The sequence below is a fragment of the Schistocerca cancellata genome, chromosome 2, assembly GCF_023864275.1.
Source record: "Schistocerca cancellata isolate TAMUIC-IGC-003103 chromosome 2, iqSchCanc2.1, whole genome shotgun sequence".
In the NCBI taxonomy this organism is placed as follows: Eukaryota; Metazoa; Arthropoda; class Insecta; order Orthoptera; family Acrididae; genus Schistocerca; species Schistocerca cancellata.
Genome location: NC_064627.1, coordinates 741,269,183 through 741,285,087, shown reverse-complemented (window position 1 = coordinate 741,285,087; position 15,905 = coordinate 741,269,183). Strand labels below are relative to the sequence as shown.

At 37.5% G+C, this 15,905-nt stretch overlaps 1 protein-coding gene across 4 annotated transcripts in view; it reads left to right on the top strand.

Annotated features, from left to right (window-relative positions):
- LOC126162541 (diacylglycerol kinase epsilon) overlaps nucleotides 1-15,905 on the top strand; it is a 193,701-nt gene that overhangs the window by 1,481 nt on the left and 176,315 nt on the right. For 3 of the 4 annotated variants that reach the window (XM_049919116.1, XM_049919120.1, XM_049919119.1), the window contains exon 2: nucleotides 5,463-5,573. The gene's annotated coding sequence lies outside the window, so the exon portion shown is untranslated. Of the gene's footprint in view, nucleotides 1-5,462; nucleotides 5,579-15,905 lie in introns of all 4 variants that reach the window. The other variant, XM_049919118.1, reaches the window with a different exon arrangement.

The window sequence follows — 15,905 nt, the reverse complement described above, 5'->3', positions numbered from 1 at the left end:
ATGAATATTTTAAATAAGTAACATTACATAGGGCACCACTGCCTCACCACCTTTCTGATTTTTGTGTTATTTCCTACCATTAATATCCAGTTCAGTACTTTGACTTTCTAATGTTGTTCTACACATATTACTGTAATTGGCAGAGTAGCTTATGCAGTAGGTATTCGTAAAAGGTGTAAATAAAATTCCCTGCTCCCATAAACTTATGTTAAATACAGCAACAAGCAACTAGGCTGTAATCCTTGTGCCGGTAATTTGTTCTCCAACTAATAGTACCAATTGTTGTTAAGACAACAGTCTTTGCCATTTTAAACTAATAAATGCAGCTGCTGTTAAACAGATTCAGGATTTTGTGTAGAAGTTTTAACACCTGTACAGAATATTATTGATAATGACAAAAGAATGTCCTTTTCATCCTAATTAAATGTGATTTTAAGCAAGCACATATCTAGGATTCGGTATTGGGAGATTCACAATTTATCACTCCCCCCCCCCCCCCCTCCTGCCCCCATTCTCATCCCCCTCCCCCCTCTCCAACCCTTACAACCTGCCACCTCACTTAATGTGGCATAGTTGACCAAGCGTTAAATGTTGTTGTGGTCTTCAGTCCAAAGACAGGTTTGATGCAGCTCTCCTGTGTAAGCCTTCTCATCATGTAATAACTATTACATCTTATATCCTCCTGAATCTGCTTACTATATTCATCTATTGGTCTCCCTCTTTTTACCACCCACACTGGCCTCTAGTACTACATTTGTAATCCCTTGATTCTCAGAATGTGTCCTATCAACCAATGCCTTCTTCTACTCAGGTTGTGGGACAAATTTCTTTTCTCACCAGTTCTCTTCAGTACCTCCTTATTAGTTACGTGATCTACCCATCTGATCTTCAGCATTCTTCTATAGCACCGTATTACAGAAGCTTCTATTCTCTTCTTCTCTAATCTGTTTATTGTCTGTGTTTCATTTCGATATATGGCTACACTCCATAAAGATAGATTCGGATAAAACTTTCTGACACTTAAATCTATATTCAGTGTTAACAAATTTCTCTTCTTCAGAAATGCTTTTCTTGCCATTGTAGTCTACATTTTGTATCCTGTCTACTTCGGCCATCATGTTATTTTGTTGCCCAAATAGCAGAACTGCTGTAATAATTTAAGTGTTTTATTTCATATCTAATTCCCTCAGAATCTCCTAATTTAATTCAACTACACTCCATTATCCTTGTTTTGCTTTTGTTAATGTCAGTTTTACATTCTCCATTCAATGCACTGTCTATTATGTTCAGCTGTTCTTCAAAGTCCTTTGCTGTCTCTGACAAAGTTACAATGTTGTCTGCAAATCTGAGTTTTTATTGCTTCTCCTTGAACATTACACCCTACTGCAATCCCCCCCCCCCCCCCCCCCAATTACTGCTTGCTCAGTGTACAGATTGAATACCATCTGCAATAGGTTACAATCCTGTTTCACTCCCTTCACAATCACTACTTCCCTGTTTGTGCTCCTTAACTATTGTAACTGCCATTTGGTTTCTGTGCAAGTTTTAAATTGCCTTTTGTTCCCTGTATTTTGCCCCTACTGTCTCCAGAATTTCAAAGAGTGTATTCCAGTCAGCATTGTCAAAAGCTTTCTCTAACTCTAAAAATTTTACAAACGTAGGTTTGCCTTAAGCTATCTTCTAGGAGAAATTGTATGGGACATTGTTGCCTTGTATGCTTCATTTGTCCAGAATCCAAATTGATATTCACTGAGGTCAGCTTCTATCAGTTTTTCCATTGTTGTGTAAAGAATTCTTTTTAGTATTCTGCTGCCATGTCTTTTTAAACTGATAGTTCGGTTGTGGTCACCCTTTCAGCACCTGCTTCCTTTTGAATTGTCATTATTACATTCTTTTTGAAGTCTAAGTGTGTTTTGCCTGTCTCATACATACCAAATGGAAGAGTTTTGTAATGGTTGGCTCTCCTATGGCTATCAGTAGTTCTGATGCAATGTCATCTACTCACAGGGCCTTCTCTCATCTTAGAGCTTTCAGTGCTCTGTCAAATTCTTCTCGCACATCATATCTTCCATCTCATCTTCATCCACGTCCTCTTCTGCTTTTATAATATTGTCATCAAGTGCATCTCCCTTGTATAGACCCTCATTACACTCCTCCCACCTTTCAGGTTTTACTTCTTTGCTTAGGACTAGTTTTTCATCCAAACTCTTGATATTTATACAGCTGCTTCTCTCCTCTCCAAAGCCCTCTTTTAATTTACGTATCTGCAGCATCCGAATTTCCCCTGGTGTTATATGCTTCTATATCCTTACATTTTTCCTTTAGCCATTGCTGCCTAGCCACTTTTCCATTTCCTGTCAATGTCATTTTTAGATATTTGTATTCCATTTCACCTGTTTAATTTACTGCATTTTTATGTTTTCTCTTTCATAAATTAAATTCAGTATCTCCTGTGCATTCCTAGAATTTCTACTAGGTATTGTTTTTTTACCTATTTGATCCTTGGGTGCCTTCAGTACTTCTTTTCTCAAATCTAACCATTTGTCTTCTCCTGCATTCCGTTCTCCTGTTCTAGTAAACTGTTGCCTAATGCTCCCCCTTAAACCTGGCAACTTGTGGTTCTTTCAACATATCCAAGACCCATCTCCTTAATTCTCTACCTTTTTGCAATTTCTACTGTTTTAATTTACAGTTCATAAACAATAAAATGTACTCAGAATCCACAACTGTCCCTAGAAATTTCTTACAATTTAAAATCTGGTTCCGAAATCTCCGTCTTACCATTATATACTCAATCTGAAATCTTCTGGTGTCTCCTGTTCTCTTACACATGTACAACCTTCTTTCATGATTCTTAAACCAAGTGTTAGTGGTGATTAAATTATGCACTGTGCAAGATTGTACCCGGCAATTTCCTCTTTCATTTCTTTTCCCCAGTCCATATTTGCCCCCTGCGTTTCCTTCTCCTCCTTTTCTTACTATTGAATTTCAGTTCCCCATCACTGTTAAATTTTCGTCTCCTGTAACGCTAATATGTTTTATCTCATCATACATTTCTTCGATCTCTTCATCACCTGCGGAGCTATCTGGTGTATAAACTTGTATTACAGTGGATGATATGGGCTTCGTGTCTATGTTGGCTACAATAATGCTTTCACTATCCAGTTCATAGCAGCTTACCTGCATTCCTATTTTCTTATTCATTAGTAGACCTACTTCGGCAATACCCTTATTTGATTTTTTATTTATGATCCTGCATTCACCTGACCTGAAGTCCTGTTCCTCCTGCCACTGAACTTCATTAATTCCCGTTATATACAACTTAAACATATCCATTTCCCTTTTTAAATTTTTTCACCTACATGCCGGATTAAGGGATCTGACATTCCACACTCTGATCTATAGAATGCCAGTTTTCTTTCTCCTGATAATGACATCCACATGAGTAAACCCCACCCAGAGACCTGAATGAGGGCCTGTTTACCCTCCGGAATATTTTACCCAAGACAGTGCCATCATCATCATTTAACCATACAGTAGATCTGCATGCCGTCGCAAAAAATTACTGCTGTAGTTTCCTGTTGCTTTCAGGCATTCACTATAGCTGCACAGCAAGGCTGTTTTGGTTGATGTTACAAGGCCAAATCAGTCAATTATCTAGACTGCTGCCCCTCTTCAGGAGCTACACGTTTGTCTGGCCTCTCAACAGATACCCCTGAGTTGTGATTGAACCTATAGTAAGGCTGTCTGTAATGGTTTATGAGGAGAGAGTTTAACAATACTAAAAACAATTATACCATCTTTTAATGTAATAGCAACTTGTTTTCATCAGCCCTTTGTATGTTGCTTTAACATAATTTTCAAGAAATTGTAGTTCATAGATTTACATAAATTTAAAACCATTCATCTGAAAACTTGAGAAGTTCATGCGCCATGCAACTGATTGAGGACTATAAGAGCAACAAAATCTCAGCACTTTGACTTCATAATTTATGTGATATGAATATAAGTATCTTTTCACCAGTAGCAGTATTTTACCTAGTACTATTATTGTGAACACAGATCTGTATGTTATGGCTACGTGAGTGCAGAAATGGGAAGGAAGATGACCCTGTCCATCATTTTCACCTGTCTTTAGGAAAGTGAGTTTATCTGTTACTTTTTCTTAGTTGCAAGGTCTTTCTCTTTGTATCTTGCCTTAATTAAACATGGTGTGGGTTATCAGTTCTACCTGTGTGCACATGCACTGTGTCAGATTTGTTATTGACAGCAGGTACAATCAGCCTGTAAATTGGCACCTTTGTTAGGTGGCTGGTGCTTTGAAAGAGGGGGGAGGGGGGTGGTAGAAAATCATGTTCACTGGCAACCATAACCACTGCTCCATCCCCTATTGCATTCCGACCTACCCACTTTGAGGCCACATTTTGCATCAGTGCAAGCCTCAACTAAGTACTTACAACAGTAGACTGAGATTAAATTTTCTCTCTTGCTGTGGTGTAGGGTAAATTTAAAGTTATTTTATTCTGGTATTAATAGTAATAATAATAAAGAATTGTATGAAAATTATTTTGTAATTTATATGTAGCATTTGATAAATCTTAATGAACAGATACAAGTAAGTTGACTCACTTCCAGTGTGCTGTATGCCAATAGGCAGCAACTTACTGTTAGTGAATGAAATTACAAAACTGTCAAAGTTGCACAAAAAATTTGTTTTTATTTAAATGGTGGTCAGTTTTCGACTTTTGTCCATTGTCAAGTCGTACTATAACACCATAATGTGTTTACACTGACCACATTATGTTATGAGTTGTTAAGTGCAAGATACTATTTGCATATGAAAGTACAGTGCTGTGTGCACATGCTTACTTTTAGATATTTAATGGTTATGGGTGTTTGCAGTGAAAATTACCAAATGTGCAAACAAACAACTTTGGATCCTTCCACCCATTTATGAGCAGTATGTCTTGTTTATTTCGAGGGTCATTTGCCTCTCTCTACTCCAGTGTAGCTGCTAATGCATACACATCAACACAATCACTGATAACATAGAATGTCCATGAATTTTTTATGTTTGCATGACATAACTCGGCCAGCTAATTAAAGTACCTATAGGTGACACCTGATTACTATGACAAAGGAAGTTAACTTACAAATCTGATGTGGCATGAAATCCTTTGAAATATTTATCCAAAAAATTATGATAGTTTTATACAAAAATGGAACATTGTCATTGTTTCTGAAAACTATATACATAGAGGTAATTATTATTCCAATTTTTTGCTATTTTGAGACTGAAATTATTCTGCCATTTTAATGGAGTGGATACAGCCAACTTCTTTTCAGATACATTGATATATTAATATATAGACTTAACATCTGTTCATTCTTATGTGACCTATTTTATTAGTAATTTGACGCTATGTTTTTCCTGTCATGGGACACTTTTGTGTTACTTACAGGTGTTTATTGTGATTCTGGGAATGGAGCTACAAAAAATAGATTGTGGATTTGTAAATGGAAGAGGCCATATTTTCAAGAAGCAGGCTGAGAGTGAGAAGCAAGGATAAAAGGCATGGTATCAGTAGAAATAAATACCTAGGAAATTTGAGAGATGTATAGAATAATTTGTTACTTTTGTCATTTGTTTTATTGAAATTCCACATTGGGGCTGCTGTATTAACTTTTACATGATATCATTATAGCTGCCCAATCCTTATTTTTATTTAATTGAGAATTAAATCAGCTCAGATTTGTGTTAATTTAGCAGGATGTCTAATTTCCAATATCCCTAGTATATTAAATGTCTCTTAATCTGGCAGTATTTTGTTTCATTCATTCGTGGATAATGATTTCAATTATTACTGTCTGATCATGAGTACATTTGCATCGTTCTTTATTTAACTACTGTAAATGTGAATAACAAACAATGAAAAATCCAGGATGGAATGTAACAATACCAGAGAAGGAAAGTTGCTACTCACTATATAGCGGAGATGCTGAGTCGCGATAGGCACAATAAAAAGATACAAACAGTTATAGCTTTCGGCCATTATGGCTTTTGTCAGCAGTACACACACACACACACACACACACACACACACACACACACACACACACACACACGTGTCTGCCGTCTCAGAGAGCTGAAACTACAACTTGTTTATGTTTACAGATTGAGATCCATCATTTTTAACACTTTATCATAAGCAACCAGCTTATTCAAATGAATTTAGTGTGGCATGAGTTAGAGGCCAGAAAGCGGAGCATATTATGTTATTTACTGACTATTGTTCCTTGTTGATACAACCGACAATTTTTTTACAAATAGTTTTGGAATAAAGGAAATGACTCACCAAAAGGCAGAAGGCCTACATCAACGATAGGTACAAATAAAAGGTACAGAGCTTGGCTAGCTTTTGGAACACACTTCCTTTTTCAAGCTTCAAAAAAAAAAAAAAAAAAAAAAAAAAAAAAAAAATATTCACATGCTTGTCTCCCTACATTGTGCACAGTCAACTGCCAGCTCTTTCCTGGTCCACACTGAGTGTACTGGTGTGAGGTGGGGGTGTGGGGTGGAATTGGATGAGGGATGGAGAGAGACAGGTGGCAGGGAGAAGTTGTGGGGAAGCATCTAGTGGGTAATGGGAGAATGAGAAGCCATCTGTGGGCTAGCTAGCACTACAGGTACAGGGGACAGATGGCAGACAGCTGGGCATGTGATTTCATAGACTAGGGCGTGAGATAGCAGCACACAACAAGCTGATGGGGCACAGCGAGTTACCTTAGGTTTAGGCCAGGACGGTTATGGGTGCAAAGGATATGCAGTAAGGATAGCTCCCATCTGTGCATCTCAGAAAAGCTGGTGGGGGGAGGGGGAGCATCCAGATAGCATGGGTTGCAAAGCAGGCATGAAATCTTGCTTGTTGTGCTCTGCTGAATGTTGTGCCCTTGAGTGGTCCATCTTGTTTCTGGCAACAGCTTGGTGGTGGCCATTCATTTTCCATTCATTTTTGTTGATAGCTGGTTGGCTGCCATACTAATGTAAAACACTGTGCAGTGGGTGTAGGAGAGCTGGTATATAACATTGCTGCTTTCACAAGTAGCCAAGCCTCTGATTTCATTCATTCCTCATTCATTACACCTGTCAATGTTATTGAATTCCTCCTAACACCACCTGAAACCTTGACTCGCCACTTCCAGTACCAACTTCTTTTCCCAGTGAATCCCCCCCCCCTCCCCCCCAAACCTGCAAAATAGTCTACCTACTCTATTTATCTGCAACAGTTCAGAAAAGTTTCCGTATTCCTAGCCAAAACCCTGTCCCATGTCCTATTTCGTAAATGCCCCTTAAGCCTGGCATACCCCCTCCCCGTCCCTCTCCCCTTGGTCTAACCATAAGAATCCCTATTTCTGGATCCCACCCCTTCCTCCACAATGACCTTCATCTCTTCCTATTCCACCAGTCCCTTTCCCTCACAAACCTGGTCATCTAAAAACACCTCTCCATGGCACAGGCATTGCTGAATCAGCTCCACTTCCTCCAGGAAATACTGTTACCCCAACACCTTTAAGAACGTTCCAGACACCACCTCCACAAGTTATCCAGCCTGCTGACATTCTACTCCAACCTTGGAGCACTACTATCCAAACCCCACCCTATCCACAGTATTCCTCCTCATCAACCCCTCATAGCACCCAGACACTGCCCAGTGGATCTTTTCAACCTGCAACATCCTCCAAAACAACCTATCAACACTCCATGAAATCCAGAGCCTAAAACATCCCAGAACATTGTTATTAACCTCTCCACCAAAATCCTCAGCCTCACAGAAGTTTCTGTCCTATCCAAAGGCCTCACATTCAGCTGTACTCCCAGGTTTAACCATTTTAGACTTGTGAAAGACCTACTCTCCATCTCCCGCTTCCTACAGTGGAAAAACTTGTTTGTCACCAACATCTCCAACCAAAGTCAATTCAATCACAACATGAATGATAGAGTATAATTATATGGAACAAGTAATTTTTCATTAACACATCAAATTAATTTGTACATATGGTTGCATTCTGAACATTTCTAAGAGTGTGTGTGTGTGTGTGTGTGTGTGTGTGTGTGTGTGTGTGTGTGTGTGTGTGTGAACGAGTGAGTTAGTAATTCCTACCCACTATCTTTTACATGTTGCAGTAATAGAAATTTTCCTACAGAATGGATTGAATTGCCAAGGAGAAACTTTCTCAGTTTGTTTTCAAATTTTGCTGTGCTGTCTGTCAAACATTTTATATCACTGGGTAAGTGATCAGAAATTTTTGTTACAGCATTGTGCACCATTCTGGGTGCTGATGAACCTTAACGTAGAGTAAAGAATTCCACCTTTCCTTCTGATATTGCAATTATGTACATCGTTGTTCCTTTTGAACTGTAATGGATTATTTACAACAAACTTCATGAGGGGATAAATAAACTGTGAAGCAGCCATCAGAAAGCCCAACTACTTAAACAGATGTCTACAAGATGATCGTGGGTGGACGCCACATATTATTCTTACAGCATGATTTTCAGCAGTGAAAACTTTCATTCTTTCTTTCTTTATTAAAGATGAGTTACTCCAGAATATTGTCCCATAGGACACTATTGAATGCAAATATGCAAAGTATGCCAACTTACTGATTAAGTTGTTTTTGGAGTTCCAAAATGTGCTTTTTCCACTTTAAATTCTCGTCAATATGGACACCCAAGAATTTTGAAATTTCCACTCTATTTATTATTTTCTTAACCTGTGTTACACTTATCATTGATGTAATACCCTTAGATGTGCAGAACTGAATGTATTGTACCTTATAAAAATCAAGGGTGCAACAATTCATAGGAAACCAGTGAGTGATATTTTCAAGAACTTTTTTAACCATTTCTTTTGTTTCTGTATGTATGCTTGAACTGATTACAATACTAGCGTCATCTGCCAAAAGAACTAATTCTGCTTGTTGTATATTATACTGAAGATCTTTAAAATATATGAGGAGCAGTAGTGGATCTAAGATTGAGCCTTGGGGAACCGCATAAGTGATTTCTTCCCTGTGAGAATTACGACCCCCGACTAAATTAGTTGCTTTATTAAGTATAACTTTGTGCAATATTTTGAACATGGCTACACTACAGCAATGGTTACAGAACAGCAAGAATATAAGACAGCCAACCAGTTTATCTGATTGGTAGATTATCACCTGCCAATCAGCTAAATGAGCTAAATGTCATCAGATTGATTGCAGTCAATAACAAGTATGATCAGGGCATGGTAGATCACATCTTCAGAAAGAAAACCTCTCAAAAATGTTCGTTATTGTGCAGTGACCTTTTCTGACACAATAAGAAATTCTTATGCATCCCCTTTTTAGGAAATGTTTCTCATACAGTTAAGGTCTTCTAATGAATAAATTTAACTGAACTGTCTCTTTCTCTATAGACAAAAGTTTGGAGAGAAGACTTCTGCATAGTGTGGGAAATACAGGTGACTCGTTTTCCAATTCAGGTGTCTATAAATTAACCTGCAATAACTGCACATGCTATTACATTGGTCAGACTGCAGAGCTGTGAGGACAAGATACAAAGAGCATCTGTTACACAGTTATTCTTTACAGAGAAATCAAACAGCACAAGATGGACCTTTGGGAAGAATTACAGATCTATAAACATCTTGGGTGCAAAGATAGAAATTTACTAAATGACTAGCTGCAGCTTGCCTGTAGACAATTTTTCGATGGTTTCAAACCCACACTCTTTGCAAAAAAAATCTTCATACAACTGCAGGAAGACTTTGTGAGTGGTTCATTTCCTCAAAATTCTGTTATACAATTTTTGTGCATGCAGTTTTGTTTGTCAGTTTATATTGCACTAGGATATTGATGCTACCCACTTTTGTTACATTTGCCACTATTCAGAGAGCTATGAATTTTGCTCTTAATTGTCATTATGTTTAATAGCATGCTTATGCACTGGCAATTGTAGTTTCCATATGATGATGTACTTGAAGTGACACTAATTTTATTGTTGACATTATGCTTGTAAAACGTAATTATACACAGTTCGATATGGTAATGTACTGACAGTCCTATAAGGTTCTTAACTTATGCCAGTATATTTTACGTATTTGTCTTTTTCATCATCTTCTTCTATACTCGTTGATATGTATGGTGTATCCCTGTTAGTAATTTCATTGTGGTTATGCTTATTGGCTGTCTAGACCACCAAGTGTACAGATGTTTTACAGGTATCCATGATCTCCATTCACCCTCAGTTGGCATGTAACTACTAACATGGTCTGTTGTTTTAAGCGATTGGTTTTACTGATGTGCCAAGCCCTTGATTCTAGGGGTCTTAATTTTTGCATATGGATGTACAGACCGTTGCCGATACATGTAATGTGAAGACAGCTTTTACTGACTGAAAAGCTAGTGTGAAAGTCCATTTGACCTATGTTGATCTATACCATGTTGTTTGTGATATTCCTACACTTGTAGAGAGTAGCTTCTGCTAGACACCTAACATTGGTCCATGGCGTTTCCATTATAAGTTATCGCATTATATGCAGGTTTGCACTTCTAAAGAAGATGGGTTTAAATCTGTTGAAACTGTGCTCAAGGTTATTTGAAAACCACCATTAATTGCAAATGGTTGGCTGTCGTTAATTCTTTGTATAACTTTTTGCATTCTTTTGGTTAGTTATGACATCGTCCATTGGTTGGCTATTCCATCAATCCCATCAAACTACAGTTTATCTAGGATGATATTGTGACCCACACAGTCAAATGCCTTAGATAGGTTGCAGAAAATGCCAATCAGTGCTATTCTATTCTTTAATGCTTGTGAAATTTGGTTTAATGCATGTGAAATCTGGTTAGTGAACATGGAACTGGCATTTTCAGTAGAGCAACCCTTCTGAAACCCAAACTGATTTGCTGAGGATATAGTTGTGTGGGTGAGATACTATTACCCCATTCATTAAGGGAGCAATATTTTATAATTCTCTGCCAAACAACCTGAAACAGCTTTCTGGTAGAATTTTTAAAAACGAGTTAAAAAAATGGCTTATATTGAAGTGCCCATACAGTATGGTGCTGACATGATTTGACCTCAGGAATGCTATGTTAAATATACTTAAATGATATTTTACTTAGTAGCATGTAATCTATTTATATTGTGTATCAATAATCTAAATGTAATTATTATAACATTGCCCATGCATGTTAAATACATGTTTCGAGCTGTAAGATAAATAAATAAATTATACAATACATCACCTTTTCAAAAATAAAAAAAAAATTGTGTCAGCAGTGAAACAGGTCGGTAGTTATTGACATCTTCTTATCACTTTCTTAAAGAGGAATTTAACAATGGCATATTTCTGTCTTTCTGGAAAAATGCTTTGAGTCAGTGATGCATTTCAGATAAGACCAGGCTTATTATGTGGGATTTAATCTTTAGTACACTATAAGAAAAAAACATCAAAACCAAGCATGCTTTGATTTTGAGAGAATATATAATTTTCTTAATTTCTGAAGGAGAAGTTGGTGATACAGTCATACAACTTAATTTTATGAGATTTACTTTTTCAACAAACTGGTCTGATTTTCTCTTAAACTGTTTGTCTCTACACTTTCTACTATATTTATGAAATGATTATTAATTACATTTGCTACTTGTGACTCATCATTTATTGCCCTTGCATTTAGTTCAGTAGTGATATTATCCTGTTACATGGATGTTTGTCCTCTCTCATTTCAGTACATTCCATACATCATTCAGTTTGTTGTCAGAATTACTGATTTCTGACATGTGTACATGTTCCCAGAATGAGATTTTCACTCAGCAGCGGAGTGTGCGCTGAAATGAAACTTCCTGCCAGCTTTACTTCTGTCAGTACCTGTAAAGCAGTGAGGGCGGGGCGTGAGTCGTGCTTGGGTAGCTCAGTTGGTAAAGCACTTGCCCGCGAAAGGCAAAGGTCCCGAGTTCAAGTCTCGATCCGGCACACAGTTTTAATCTGCCAGGAAGTTTCATATGTACATGTTCCTTGCTTTTTAATAAGCTTTTTTTAGTAATTTGGAGTAGTTTTTTGTAGTGTGCAACTACTGCAAGATCCCTACTTGTTCTCGCCAAAAGATACATTTCCTTTTATTTTCCTCTCACAAGATACTTTAATCCCTCTAGTGGTCCATGGTTTTTTAAGTGTCTGTTTAATGTCCTTTCTGATTAGCTTATGCAGAAAGCTATTTTCAAATAATGATATGAATTTATTATGAAATAGATTAAACTTCGTGTTAGCGTTTGGTTCATTATAAATTTCATCCCAGGTCATCTCTTGTTAACTATTCTTAAAAACATGTGTCCTGAAGTCAGTAATTATCTGGTTTCCACTGAGAAGTACCTCTACTGCAAGGCATTTATGTTATTTATCCTAACTGACTGTGCATCATGATCAGAGAGAGCATACTAGGTAAACAGTTATTTTCCTGCTTTGAGCTTCATCGAAGAAAGCATTATCAATTAGTGCCCTACTGTCTTAATCACCTGTGTTGGAAAGTTAATTACTGAGACCAGTTTGTAGGATCCAAATTATGTTTCCATATAATTTTTCCTCTAGAATCCTTTAGAAAGCCTACTTTGAAGTCACCACAGACAGTCAAATGCTTGTTGCTGCAGTTCAGAATTTCCACCATGGATCTATATACAATTACAATTAAAAGTGAACTATTTTTCAGTGTTAGTTCACAAGCACACACTTCTGTTTACTGATCACTACAAAATCTCCTTGTCTCAATGTTTTATGAACTTGTGTTGTGGCTTAATATATGAGACAAGTCCTCCTTTTCCAATATTAGTTCTGCATGAGTGAGCTGCTATAGTGTAATCTTTTATATGTAACTTATCTAACCCTGTGGTTATGTAGTGCTCGGACAGGCACAGGATGTCTATTTTTTTCAGAACACTCTAAATTTTACAGATAGACAAGAAGCTCTTCTACCTTAATACTCAATCCTGTAATATTTTCATGCTCTTCTACCTTAATACTCAATCCTCTAATATTTTCATGAAATAAGCTCATCTTATTTTTCTGTGCATTTTTAAGCATTTTTCGAGGTCCTTCTGTTATTTTCACTTCTTTTCAATTCCTATTCTTACCTAAGAAAAAACCTCTGTCACTAGTAGCCACAGGGATCTTGCTGTGTGTGATAGTCACCCTCCCTCCCCCCCCCCCCCCCCCCCCCAATATATTATGTGCAAGTAGTTCAACCTATTTTTCCTTCTCCTGTTTAGGCGCAGTTTATGAGTACTGTTTACAGAATTCACTAGAGCAATGACGAAAGAAAAAATATTTACTAAGCTACAGTTAATTACAAATGAAAGCAGTAACTTTACTTACTTTACTCATCAGCCATGGTTTCTTCATGTACTATTCCTTGTGTTATATAAGCCATGGACAGGAGTCTTTTTTTTTTTTTTTTTCCATAACCTGGGTACACTCTTGCTATGACAGTCAGAAAAATCGGTTTTCAATGCAGTCTCAAGTTGTGGAAATATAGGTATTGGAAGAGGTAGAGTTATCCCTATTTCCTGGCAGCCCTCTCTTTTTATCAACAGTTTTTTCCCCACATGCACTTGATGTTCTGTGTGTGGACAGGTGGATCATCAATGACACAAATTCAACAGAATGATTTACAAGTGTATGTTGAAATCCTTCTTTCTGTAAGGTGTTGTATGACTTAAAGTCGTCTGTTATCACTTTCATGCCTGTCAATATAAAGTGCTTTATCAGAATGTAAAGTTTTCTTCCCCCATGAATAAACTTGAACTATAAAGCACTTGCAGGATTCTCTTTCAATGCTGCCAAATGCCCAAATACATTCAACTTCATTTTTCAATGAGCGTCCTCTTTGGTATCTTCTCGTAGGTATAAGTGATTCGTCTATTTTGACGACCTTGTTTTATCCACCAATTGGAACAGTCTCATTTGTGACTATGATGTAGCAGCCTTCTTCACAGAAACTGTAGTACCCGCACACTGTGTTCGTGGTCAATTGTGTTTCAGAAGATGGTGCTTGTAGCATGTAGTCTCTTATCCAATGGAAAACTAAACTCATGGTCTTCTCAATGGATAACTTGGAGTTGTCAAACTATGTGGTCTTTCTTATAGATTTTCACTTGTGGTTCTGGATGCAGTACAATTGCAAAGGAAAGTCAGCATCTCCACTTTTCTTGCAAAAATTTCACAGACTTGAGTCCATGATGTTCTACACAATTCCTGTTATCCTCATTTGGAAGCAATCCAAAGCCCCAACAAAATTTCGAACAACTTTCCACACTACATAACTGAGGAATTAGATTTTGCCATGTCAGACTACTGCTTTCACTCATTGCTATTCACATTTGAAAACAATAAACTATGTTCCACTGGGAAAGCAGTAAACATTTACCATAATTTGCGCCACCAGAGTCGTGTGGTCAACATCAAGTCGCATGTTCAAAGTACATGTTTAGCCCTGCACATTTGACAGGCAATCATTCTTGGAAATTACCAAATTGAGAAATTTGATGATCAAATTGGAAAGTACAATATTGGGCCTTACATTTAATTAAAGAACTGATGGTTCATTACAGAATGAACCAGGCATTGTTGTGCAGCAGGAAAGAAACAGAAAAGGTAAAGAAGCGTGGAAAAACTCATTAGTTCCAAATAGTAAACATTTTAATATTTCCCCATAAATTCCTCTTTTACTGTTCTGTGATATGTGATTGGAAAGTTTTAAGAATGGGCTTGTAATTGTACAATGTTCGTACTTACATGCTACTGTGATGCATCTCCTTCAAAGTAGTTCCCTTCTGACTGAACACACTGACTACAATGGTGTTTCCACTTTTGGAAACATTCCTGGATTTTTCTCCTAAAGTGTGTTAAAGATGCTCTCTGTATTTGCCTGGATGTCTTCAATTGAGTCAAATCGTTTCCCTTCCAGTGAAAATTTCAGTTTAGGAAACAGGTAGAAGTCCGCAGGGGCCAAATCAGGGGAATATGGTGGTTGTGGAACCACAGGAATTTTGAATTTGGTGTAAAATTCAACAATGGAGAAGGCATGATGAGCCGGAGCATTGTCATGGTGTAGCACCCAACTCCTGCCTTTCCACAATGGAGACCTTTTCTTCCACACCTTTTCACGCAAACACTCAAGGACACATTTGCAGTATTCCTGGTTAATTGTCTGTCCTCCAGGGGTAAATTCATGATGCACAATACCAGTACCATCGAAAAAAATCGCCAACATTGTCTTCATCTTCGACCGAATTTGCCATGCATTTTTTGGTCATGGTGAGCCTGGAGTCTTCGACTGCAAAGACTGCACTTTGCGTTCAGGATCATATCCATATACCCACAATTCATCACCTGTAGTTACCCTATTTAACAAATCTGGGTCATTTTTAGTCCGATTAATCAGATCTTGGCACACTTAGTCGGTATTGTCTCTGGTCACTTGACAACACTTTCAGAATGAATTTTGCGGACACTCGACGCATGTTCAGATCTTTGGTTAAAATTGACCGAACTGCATAGAAACTTAAATTAAGTTCAGAACATTTTCATTTGTTTTTGAGGTGGAAGGACGGCTGGACCGTGATTCATCTTCAAACGATTCATGGCCATTTTTAAATCTGTTGAACCAGACAAAAATATTTCAATGGCTCATAAAATTATCTCCAAAAGCTGTTTTTAATAGTTCATTATTCTCAGAAGCAGATTTCCTGGTTTTAAAACAAAATTTCACACAAACTCATTGCTCCATTTTTTGTCCAATTTTCACGCAGACAGAATCCGGCAACAAGCCCTAACAGACCCACACTCAACCAGTTGCCAAAACGA